Source organism: Thunnus thynnus, chromosome 17 (genome assembly GCF_963924715.1).
Source record: "Thunnus thynnus chromosome 17, fThuThy2.1, whole genome shotgun sequence".
Lineage (NCBI taxonomy): Eukaryota > Metazoa > Chordata > Actinopteri > Scombriformes > Scombridae > Thunnus > Thunnus thynnus.
In genome coordinates, this window is record NC_089533.1 from 22,595,304 (window position 1) to 22,605,845 (window position 10,542).

Below are 10,542 nucleotides of genomic sequence, written 5' to 3' on the forward strand. Positions count from 1 at the left end.
CGCATATGGCACTGAGTCTTTTTAAGCTGTTTTTGTGGTTATGTTTGTGTTTTTTTAAACCTTCTCCCTCCAAACACATATGCACACACCTCAGCATTCTCTCAATTCTTGATTAATTTCATTTGTTTGGTGCATTTATATACCAGAAAAGTTTCCCCTTCTTGCATCTCTTGTACATGGCTCTCACGTCCCCCCTGGCTTTGACTGAGTCTGTCTGCCCACTGTAGTGGACACACAGTCGGTCTGTCTGCCTCCTTTCTTCATTCTCTCTCTCTGAACACTCACGCTTGCATAATCTTCTCTCTCCTTAGCTTTCTTGCTTTCTCTCACAGACTTGAAATACATGATCTTTCTGTCACACACAAGCTTGCTCTCTCTCTCTCTCTCCTGGCTGGCAGGAATTCCTGGAAGAGGGGAGAGGAGGGGAGGGGGCTGCCTGAGAAACGAGGGACATATGGTGACTGTATGGTGGAGTGGTTGGGTCTGGGTCTGTCCCCTCTACAACCCGCACTGCTGCTGGCGCTCCACAAAGCCTTCGTCTGATGTCGTCCAGCCCCCTCAGGGTTCTCTCAGGCTGCTCTCTCCTCTCCTCTCTCCCCTACACCATCACTTCTCCTGCAGGACTGCGCAACAGTACAGTAGAGCTGCCTGGGACCTCATCAATATAAGATATCCCATTATACTGTTCTGTTCCTTGCCCTCAAGCAGATGTTGTGTGTGGAATTTAAAAAAAAAAAAACATGTTCAAACTGAACTAGCACCCATTTCAGTTCACCTTTGAGACAGCACAAAGTGGTCTATAACTCTATAATGACATTTCTTTTACCTTTATTTATCCAGGAGAGATCAACAGTGATAGTGAGAATGTCTTTCACAAGGGAGAGCTGGTAGAAGACAATGCATAATAATTATCTAAGGTCGGGGAAGGGGGACAGGTTGGAAAATCTGGATGATGGAAGTAAATGAAGAAAACCATCCCCTGTCTCAGCAATTGCCATCAAACTGACATTGAGAAGGGCATTTATCTTCCGGCAGTCTCCACTGCTGTTCAGTTGCCAATAGTGTAATATTGTGCTTGTACTGAGCAGGTCCCCTGTGCAAATGTATTTAAATGTATGAATAATAAGCAGGGCATTCTGTAAAGGAGGATACAGGCAAAACATCCCAGAGGAAATCAAAGCGTGTGCATTTAGCTAGGCTACTAATGTCTTGAGATATATTCAGCTGGAATAAACTGAGGGCATTTAAAGCATTTCATGTCTACTACATCGTACACTTATACAAACACAGCTTTTAGCCAAGTTTGATTTATGATTCTTCATGGAAAGCAATATTGTAGGTGTGTGATTAGCATTAGTTCCCGTGATGCAGGTTTGACCTCTTGCTATTACAAAAACCCTGCAAGTCAGAAGACAACTTTCCAGTTTATTCACTGAGGCAGACTCTGCAGGCTGTATATTTTATATTTCGGCATTTTAACAAGCAGATCTGAGTGACTTAAAGATGCATAAAGATTTTTTACTGCTTCATAGTACAAAATGACCACAGTATATCTGTAGGGGTTTGATAGGGTTGTTCATCAATACCAATGACTCAAAGATTACTTTGACAGGTGCTGAGACTTTCAGCACTACTTTTCCTGTACATATACAGTACCCTCCCACCTCTCACATTCGTATGGTGCGAGTAAACCAGCACATAAAACACATTTTGTGCTCAAGCCAAAAACACAGAGTAGTGTTTTCTTGCTTGGTGATACATCACCTCTTGATTCAATGTGTCTGACATTTCTGCTCTGATTTGATAGTTCTCTGTCTTCCAAGTGTAAAAGTTAGATTAGTGCAGTTCTGTCAGTATCTAAGCTCTGCCACAGACCTCTCAGTGTTTGTGACATTCCCGGGTCAGCAGACGATGTTATAAAGGTTAAAAAGCCAGTGGTTACAAGTTACAAAGTTCCATTATGAAACCACTTTGAGTTCAGCACAGTCTTAAATCAAGACAAGATAGAGGAACAACATGTGCACAGCCATGCTAGAGACTCGCTGACGCTGACGCTGTAGGCTCAGTGGTGCTTTAAGCTAAATGCTAACATCAGCATGGCAACATGCTCACAAAGACAATGCTAACATGATGTTTAAAGGGTAAAGTTTCCCATGGCTACCTTCTTTACTAGCGGATTAGAATGCTAATATTTGCTAATCAGCACTACAAAGTACAACTGAGGCTGTGGTAGCGATAGATGAAACGTCATGGGGCCACCAAAGTTACTACTACGTCGTCATCCTGAGGCATTAATGTGTAGCCTACCAAATTTTATGGCAATCCATCCAGTGGTTGTTCAGATGTTTCATTCAAAGCCACAGATGCTGACCTTATGATGGCACTAGTATATATGTAGTTTATCTTATAGGCTATATGTTGAGATATTCACAAGAGTCAAGGGATCACAATCATTAGGATTCATCCTCAGGGCACCATGGGGATCGGTACATAGTTGTTGAGACATTTCACTAAAAAACAAAAATATCAACATGCTGGTGGAAGGAAATGTCAGGGGATCACCAAAGACACAAGAGTTCATCCTCTGGGAAACATGAATGTCTGTATAAAATTTTATGGCAATCCTTCAAATAACTGTTGAGATATTTCAGTCTGGACCAAAGTGGAAGACCAACCCAAGCCATCCCTAGGGCCATGTTTCTAGCATGGCTAAAAAGTATAGGGATTATAGGGAAGCTGGGAGGAGTTAAGAGGCTAGTGATTGGCTGAGGGGTAGCCTCTGCATTAGGGGAAGAGAATGGGTTTTCAGAGAGATGAAGGGAGAGAGTTGAATTTAGGACGTCAGACCATCATTTCAGCTACCTCCCAAAATAGTGTAGATGAAATGAAGTGGCTGGACTCTGCCAAGTCTCCCAGTGCAGCTTCCAGCACATACTCTCACCTGCACTCCCCGCAGACCACAACTAGGAAATAAGTGTCTGCCAGGGGGCTGCTGGATGTTCAGGGACATGATGGAAAACTTGCTGACACAAGCACACTAGGCAAACACAGTCAGCCGCAGCAATAATTGAAGGGTCCAAATCATGCTAGGAGTGCAGCTACCTGCTAGACGGTGTACTTACAGTATTCTTTAATTTAAATAAATAATACTAACTTACTAATACTAACTTACTAACTAACTTGGCATTCATTATAAATATCTGACCTACACTCTTGCTTTTGAGCCTCCAGTATACCTGCATGCAGCAGCCCTCCTGTCCCTCTCCAACCTATGATGACACCCACCTCCCCATCCATCATCCCTGGAACAGCACACTCCCCTCACTCCTAGCTCACATAAATTTTTCAGTCACACTGGCAAGCAAGACTTATTAAATTATTGATGGAGGGAGTGAGGTGTGAGCAAAAAAAGGATGTGATATATTAGTAAGATAGAGTCACGTGTGAGGTTTCTACACCACTTTCATTTGTGAAACATCCCTAAGAGTTTTGCATTATGCGACTGTCGAGGATTAGCTGAATGAACCTTGCTTTTTTTCTGGTTTGGTGAGCCGAATTCTCCGACAGCACTGCTAAGTACAGGGGTCTTCAGACACAAAGTTGTCATGAAAGCACACAAAGCATGACTGCCAAGGCCTGCATGGCCAGTCTGACCACAGGCCAGCAATCTGGACTGACAGAATCCTGACACGGGTGTATCTGATGGCCGAAACCTTTGCCAACTCTAATTCAGCAGTCACTCGTAAGCAAAACTTTGCTCTCTCAGCGTGTCTGCACATCACCTGATACTCTCTCTAAACACTAAGATAGTTTTCTTTACTCTTGCTTGCCTACTCCTCTGTCTCTCTCTCTCTCTTCCTCTCTTTATCCCACTCTTACTCCTTCTCACCAAGGCTCCTTTATATTGTGCGTCAGCTTGAATTATTAGGATGGAGAGAGAAGTGGGGGGGGGGGGGGTATCGCGGTAATAAAAGATAGAAGGGCCTGTGAGTTATGGATGAGAGTTCACTGGATTATGGAGAATAAGAGGGGGAGCAGAGAAGCGGGGTAAAAAGGACAGATGACAATAGTGGAGGTGCTACAGTAGTTCACTGAGTGCAGTAAAGCAAGTTTCCATTTCAGTGATGCAACTCACTTTATCCTTGAAACTTGTGACCTTAGAAGACTCATTTGTTTTCAGAATATTGCTCAGCTTTTTTGTGTGTTGCACCGATATCTAGAGGGCTGCTTTGTCATTCTCTAACTTTTTTTCTACCATCACTTGTCCCTTCTCTTTCTACTCTTCATGAAGTACCTACATTTTAACAATTAACAGTTACCTAGCAACAGGATATATTATGTCAAAAAAAAAGGAGTTGGGTCTGAAGCAGCAATGAAGTGTAGAGTATATTACAGTGATATCTTTACATACCAATGATCGGTTCAAGCTCATCTTTCAGTAAATGTGAGACAGAAGGTCTGAAAGATCGAACAAGAGAGGCTGAATATTTTAATTTGCACAAATTCATGTGTTTGGTATAGCCTAATGGAATAATGGGAGGCAGATGCATTGTGTTTGAAGCATACTGATTACACACACACACACACTGTGAACACACTGTTCCTTGAGATTTAATTTAGCTGGACATTGGGATTGTTTTGTGTGTGTGTGTGTGTGTGTGTGTGTGTGTGTGTGGCAGGCATTAAGTTCCTTATGGAAAAACATAAGGAACTGATTTCATACAGCAGCTTGACCACACACCAGCATTTATGATCTATATAGTGAGGGTAGACTGCATGTGATCAATACATACAAGAAGCATAGCATTGTGGTTTATGGGGGCAGCAGCTTATTTCATGATGCAGCATTTGAGGAGTGAGAGACTGGAAATTGTCAAGAGTCGAGAATGGCACAAAAACTGTTTTTTTTAGTGACCTCTAAATGTCCTGCTTTGCATTTGCAGACGTCCATCATATCAAATGGTCACACAGAAGTGAACTTAATTTGCTTGTGAATTTCAGTTTAATTTGACTTGGGCTCAAGTTTGCAAATTCACCGGATTAGAATTGGGTAGCAATATGGGAAATGCATACGTTAAAGGAATACTTTGACATTTTGGGAAATTACTTGCTTATTCACTTTCTTCTTCTTCTGTTGATACCGCTCTCATGTCTGTACACTAAATATGAAACTACAGCCAGCAGCTGGCTAGCTTAGCTTAGCACAAGGGCTGGAAAAACCTCTGGTTATCTGATCCGTACAAAGTGTTAAAGCAATACTTTGTTGTTTTATGGGTGGTTATGTGCCAGACCAGTACCACTTTCCAGGCAACCAGTGGAGATTCCAGGATGTTACTGGTCCTGACCAAGAAATATCTGGCACATAACCCCCATAAAACCACAAATTCTCATTTGGTTTATGTACAAATTAAATAAATTATGACATGTTAAATGAGGTGCCTTCAGATACAGCCAGGCTAGCTGTTTCCCCCTGTTTCCAGTCTTTGCGCTATGCCAAGCTAAGCGGCTTCTGGCTGCAGCTTCATATTTAGCATAAAACCATGAGCCCACAACATCCTGGCTTCAAATCACCTACGGTCATCAGATACAGAGGCTTCAAAAATGTTGGATATGTTCCAAATGCAAATTAACACTCAACATTTCAAATATACATTCATTCATTTATTTCTTTGGGCTATTTAATTACTTTCCTACATGCCAGCACTCATGTTAATGCACCATACATGTGTTCAAATCATCAAACACCTGTAGTGAAACAATTCCTTCCTGATACTCAATATAGTTTAGTACAAATTGTTACTGTTCTCTAGCGCAGAATGATTCAGGGTTAACAAAGCACATGTGTGCAGACAAAATGACAGGTGTGCTGACATGAGGATGAATAATCAAGACGAGGATGAGACTGAACAGCTCACGAATCAAGATTTTATTTTGCAGTGAGAGAAACAGACATCTAAAGAGAGAGATGGAGAGCACAGAGAGATGCATCTAGATAAAGACTGGGACAGATGGGGTGATAGGACATCAACAAGTGAGAGATTGCTGCGATGGTAAAAGACAGAAGGTGAAAAGGAAGTGCTGAGGAGAAAGGGTTAAAGAGGAGAGGGGAGAGAGAGAGATGGTTGCCTCGGCAACAGCAGCCAGCGTTTTTCTCTCTTTCTTTATCAATCCCTTCACACACAGACATACTGTACATACACATGTTCTCCCCCTCCCTCCTCCCACTTCTCCCCTCCCGCCCTCATCTCTTCTGTGGCCCAGAGTTAAAGTTTTGCAGTCGTATATTACGTCGCTGCTCTTCCTGGAACAGATTTCTTCAAAGGATAATGTGTTGGTCTGGTGCTGTGGCAGCACCTGGAAGCACAGAATGTACTTCGAAATAATTGGTATTGTACAATGAGTTCAACCGATGAGTTTAATCATATATATATCATATTATAAAAAAAATCATCAACATTATTATGTCTCTATACATATATACTATTCAATATACAGTATGTATACATATATATCACTAGTTTATCATAATTCAAAATCATAGCAGTAATAGCCAAAAACTGTATATCACTAGAAGTGGTATTATTAGTGCTAGTCCTAGGATTATTGTTAGTGTTATCACTTTTATTCACATTCATTTTTAACATTGTTGATTGCATTGTTGTAAAGATTTATAGATGTAAGGATTTTTTAGATGTAATTCACACAGACGTTCAATTTTTTTAATGTCCTTTATAAAGAGTTTTATTATTGCTGCACTCTTGCTGAGATTAAATGTTCTTTTTTCTACATAAGTCATCACAGGATGCAATTAATAACACAACAATATGACAGTTTATTGATAAAGCCTCGGGTTGCAATGTGTGACATGTCTCTTCCTCAGTGCAACACGTAAAGAATCTTGCCATGAAATAACTCCCATGTGCAATATATTCAATGTGTTCTGTGTATGTACACTGTCTCATATCATAACATAATGTAGTAGTCTTTCATTTTGCATTTAAGTATCATATTGCATTTGTTGCGAGCTGCACACAACCTGTCAGCTTTCACTCCAGTGAGTCCCGTTGTGTATCAGCCTGACGTTGAACATGGCTCAGTCTTCCTGACTAAACCCTGTCATGCGTGTATCTCTGTTGCGCATCCCCACATGACAGCCACCACAGGGAGGAGGAGATCCAGTGTCTAAGGTCACTGTCGCATCACATGAGGAGTGTGTGAAAGCTTGTGTGTTAGCTCTGTGAGTGACGAGCATGTGTAGGTGTGCGTGTGAAGTGTGTTTTTTGTGTGTGTGTGTGTGTGTATTCTGGATGCATGACATACACAGAATGTTATATAGGCTATGTGACATGTGACGATGATGCACCTCTAACATTCCACTGTAAATGTAGTTGACGTGTGTAATGTAATGTAGGACTGTTCTGTACAGTGCAGAAGGTGTGCATGCATGGACATATTTTTGTCTGTGTGTACATGTATGCATGCACATCCCATGTGTGTGAGAGAAACATAGATCACAGAAGAGAAAAGTATGGATCCCCAAGGAAGAGTGGAGTAATAAACCACAGAGACCTGCCACGAGTCACAAGGACAGAACAGAGATGATGATGGCACCATCAAATTTAATGGGCTCCAGGTGAAAGTGGGAAGAGAGGACAACAGGATGAACCATGAGCTGTGGAGGCTACGCAAAGGAGACCCTCAAGACAACCTGGCTTAAGTGGGGCAATCACTCTCTACCACTTCACATTCTGTAATATGGCTGATTTGAATTATGATCTCAATATGTTCCTGAGAACCTTGGCTCCATGATTCACCTCTCACAACCGGACCCCTCCTCCCCACACCCCCAAACCCACTATGATCCACCTCTGAAACCCTTAGCATTAACTTGTTACCCGGCACCCAGCTTTCAGTTCTGCTGCTTGGGATGCTGATGCCGATGCCTAGCCAGCCTCTCCTCTCCTCCTCCTCCTCCTCTGCCTCTTTCACACTCTTCCACCCTCCCTCCATCCCTGCCGGTATCCGTAGTGATTGGAGGCAGGGTTCTGCGGTTGCTAGGAGACGAGGAGAGTGTGGCAGCAGGCCTCAGTGTGAAAGAGAGTTATGTGAAAGTGGTGAGGGACATTAGGAGAGAGCGCTCCCTGCTGGTCACTGCTTGTCACTGATACTTAAACAGTGCTGTGAATCATTTCAATGCTATATGCCACCTCTCATATTTGATAAACAAGCAAACAAGTGTGTATGCTATTTAGAGCCGCAGTGTGTGTTTCCATGCTATTTGATTTTGCAGATATCACTTGTAAGATGGGAGCAATCATTCTAATGGTGGTGGAGAGGACAAATACTCAGTATGTATCACTGAAGTCCCTTTGAGAAAAATACATCTTCGCATCATCTGATTTGGTTAAGGTCAGTGATTTAGAGTTGGATCTGCTGCAAGTGTATTTCAACAGGGCTGCGTCATGCTCTTTGATCTACAAGAGTTTGAAATTGTGAGAGGGGCACCACACCTAGTTGCAATCAAAGTTCAAGATCTCATTTCTCTGTGTCCTCAGTATTATGTATTATCATGTGTTATCAAAGCGGTGCCCATTCCACTGATATAACATTAAATGTCCGTGGGACACTAATTGTGATATTGTAGGACACGCCAGATGAAGAAGGATCAAAGACTGTGAAATTTTTACCAAAGCACAACTTTAGAAGCACACACTTCAAAGGGATTGATGGACCGGGGTTTCAGACAAAAGAATATAAAGGATATTTCTTCTTATTCAGCCTACTGCTGTAAACCCAAGGCCAGATACTGAGCATCAGATCACTGCTGCATTTTTGTTGTATGACTCTGACTCCATGTGGTCATCAAGGAAACTGCAAATCACTGCTGTGTTGAGGCAGGTCATTTGTTGCTGCTGTATGAATTGACTGCTGCAGGATGCTAGTGTTGTCCAGACTAGTATTCTGGGCAAACTTTGGCATATGAGGTGCAGAATGGTCTCTATTTTATCCACTGTTTTACAAAATCAAAGCCAAGTACTTTGAGGACACTGTCATAAATGATCATTATATTGTACATTTTATATACAAGTATTTAAATGTATATAGGTATATGTATAAATAAAAAAATCCTGATATCATCCTAACAGTATGTGAGCTGTAGTATCAAATGTTTGTTATTAGTTTATATATAAAATGAACAGTATATTTTAATATTGGTAACTAGGGGAACAAGTGATTCTTACAAATGTTATCAAAGCATCAGCACTCAAAATGGAGTCATTAATGGTTATTATGGACATAATCAGAAGCAGAAAGAACTCTCTAACTAGCTTCACGCCTTTACATAAAAATGACCCTAAAAATGGATTGTATTCAGGGTGAGCAGTTAGCACACAGTGCAGGTACTTATCCACTGTTCCTCTTTCCAGGCGCTCAGGTTATGGAACTATGCTCCAGCTGAGTTTTAATTGCCTGTTCTCCTGCTTGAGTGACATCTAACTTGCCTGCGTCTCAGGCCTGTGGACACTATAGACCTTTTGTTGAGAACTAGACAGGCAGATTCAACACATTGAATTTAATTCTATGTAAATCTTTTCACTGATGCAAAATGTCTTCATTTAGTTTTGGCATATGAAGGGCAATGCGAGTCATTTTGTCGTGAGAGCTCACATATTGTGTTTGCTTTGGCTAATGAGTGCAGATATTTGCTCAGATTTCTGTAAAAGTCGATGGTGTGAATACTGAGCTGTCTCAAGCTCGTATAGTATATTCACAAGTTTACCTACTGTAGCTGGGTTGTGCTGGACTCTGTAATGTGAAGGTCTTATACATAATGTAGTCAACACATTGTTTAGTTCTCATATTTATTCAAGGCTCTGTAACATTTCAAGCATTCTTGTCAGCAGATAATGTGCAGGAGAGAACACAAGTCATGACAATAAGAACCATTAGCTACACAATGCAGTGCAGCCTTGGGATGTTTCCTGTAATAAAAACACAGTAACATAAAATTAAGTTCTCATATTTTAGCGTCATTTTAGATAAAATAAAAACTATGTCCAATGGATATAGGACAATAGAATCAACATGCACTCTGTCTGGTTGAGGCTAAAACGATGTTTTTCTTTCCTCTATAAGCTATAAATATATAATATTTTATAAATATTGTATAAGCAAATATATAAATTATTTAAATGGTTGATTTAAAGATTTTTTAATTTTCAAAATCTGTTTCAAAGGTGACTTTAGGTTTGTACAATTTAAAAACAAAGTATATAAGCAAATTGAAAGATAAATGCTTAATCATCTGCTAGATTCTGTTCTTCTGCTTATCAGAATAATCTCTTTGTAACTAGAGGGGAAACAGCAGGTTTGAACTTGCACTATTTCGCTGCAACAGTGCAAAAAGCACCAACATTTGTCCACACATTAGAAGAGATTGTGTGTGTGTACATCATTGTGCGTGTAAGAAAGATGTGGAGAGAATTAAATGCGTTCAAAACAAGTTGCTTCCTTTACAACTGTGTGCTTTGAGCCTCTTCT